The sequence below is a fragment of the Capsicum annuum genome, chromosome 8 (assembly GCF_002878395.1).
Source record: "Capsicum annuum cultivar UCD-10X-F1 chromosome 8, UCD10Xv1.1, whole genome shotgun sequence".
NCBI classification, from domain to species: domain Eukaryota; kingdom Viridiplantae; phylum Streptophyta; class Magnoliopsida; order Solanales; family Solanaceae; genus Capsicum; species Capsicum annuum.
Window position 1 is genome coordinate 172,953,791 of NC_061118.1, and position 2,373 is coordinate 172,956,163.

Sequence of the window (2,373 nt, forward strand, 5' to 3'; positions counted from 1 at the left end):
TCAAAAAAATTACGGTATAGACGAAGAAAATGAAGTAGATGCGGTTAATTTAAATGAATATGATGAAAATATTGGTGAAACACCTGTAGTAGGAAATGCTAATGTTAGATCTGAATCGGTTAATCACCCTCCCCGTCCTCCCCGTGCCCTAAGAGCTCGTAGACCAACTAGTATTGCATGAGAATTTTTATACGTATAGAAGGAGAAACTAAGGTGCAATGCAATATTTGTCAACAAGTATATGAACATAAAAAAGGAGGCAATCAAGGGGGTACCGGTACGTTAATGAGACATATAAAAGATAATCACCAAAGAGAGTTACTTATTGCACAAGGTGGTGAAGCTGTTGGTGGGCCAACACAAACTAGAATGGACCCAGTAACAGGTCAGATAATTAAGAATTATAATAAATTGAGAGAACGGAAAGAAATAGCAAAAATGGTAACTATGGGTTGTTTGCCTTTCACTTTTCCTTCTTCGGATGCTTTTATTTATTATATTCAAGCAATTTATAATCCTATGTTTAATGGTATTCCTAGAAGTATTTTTCAGATTGATATTTTTAGACTTCATTCATAATATGTTTATTATTTATCTACATTGTTAAAAAATATTCAATGTAGAATGACTCTAACTTCTGATCTTGGTCGTGCTGTTGATAGAAATGATTATTTAACCATTACTTGTCACTGGATAGATAATAATTTTGCTATGCAAAAACGTATTCTAACTTTTTTGTATGATGAAGATCGTAGATATATTGGAGAATTTATTAGTAAAGTTGCGAAATTTTTTTGCATTGAAAGAAAAGTTATATGTATTGCTTATGATAATGTTTCAAACAACAACACTACTATTGAAAAGTTAAAAAATGTTCTCTCTCCATCGTTACCTGAAATATATTATGTTAGGTGTGCTTGTCATATATATAATTTAATAATTATAAGAGATGATCTTGAATTTTTTGAGTTTTATATTGGAAAAAAAATCGGTTTGCTGTTGGCTTTATTCAAGGAAATAATCGAAAAAAAAAAAAAGAATTAGAGAATTTAAAGTTAAATGTGAACAAAATAGACTTACGCCGATATTTATGTATGAAGAATGTGATACTAGATGGAATACTACGTTTGATTATTTAAAAACTTGTCTTGCTTATAAAGTTCCTATTACATTGACTTTTAACCAATATTGTGGTTCATTTGCTAATTTGGTTGAATGTATGCTAAATGATTCGGATTGGGCTGCAATTGATGAGCTTGTTAATTTTTTGAAATTTTTTTATATAGCTACGGTTGAATTTTTCGGTGCTTATTATCCTACTGTTTGTAATATTTTAGTATATTTAGCCGATATTTTGGTTTGCTCAAAGAATTTAAGAATAAAGAAGGTTACAAAGAAGCTGTTAGTGCTATGTTTACTAAATTTAAAAGATATTTTTTTCCGATTTCTTCTATTTACTTAGTTGGTGTTATACTAAATCCATGTATGAAAGTTACTACTATGTGCCACTTTAGTACTCTTATTTACTCTATCTTAGAGATAAATGCTGACAATGATTCTGAAGATGAAGAACAAGAACAACCAGATTTGTTTATGGCTATGGATGATGCGAACATTTACTTAGAAAAATTATATAACCATAATACCGATTTACTTGATGTAGCTGTACCGACAAATATCACTCTAACTGTCGCTCCTCATGCTCCCGAGGAGCCATCATCTTCTAAAAAAGCAGCACATAGTGGTTTTCCTGATTACTTTTATGATTTAAATGTTTGGAATAACGTTGAGGCGGGAACTTACATAGCAACTTCTCGGGAAGAGTTTAAGTATTATCTTTGAATGCCAGTAGAGGATCGTAGACGACGGATCAACGCGTTGGATTGGTGGAAGAATAATGAAAGACAATATTCTGTGCTTTCAAGATTAGCTAGAGATATATTGAATGTTCCAATGTCAATTGTTGCATCGGAGAGAGTTTTTAGTCAGGGACGACAACAGCTTGGGGACAACCGACACTCATTGGGGAGCAATGCTATGAATATTCTAGTTTGCCTCAGAGCTTGGATTAGAGCGGAACGAAGAAATCAAGGAATAGAGGTGGAGCCGAAAGACGAATAGAATCTTGAAGAAATTATGACTTCAAGGGAAAACTCAGCACAATCAAATCCAATGCATGATTTTGCCCCCATTGATTTTGACTATCCTATACCAGTTCCCGTTAATATTAACATGAATGAGTTGAAAAAAATGATGCAAAATTTGTAGATTTTTCATTCATGTAAATTATAAATTTTGGATCATTTTGCAATCAATAAAATACAATATTCATTCCCTCCTTACTTTATAATTTTTTTCATTTAAATTGAATTT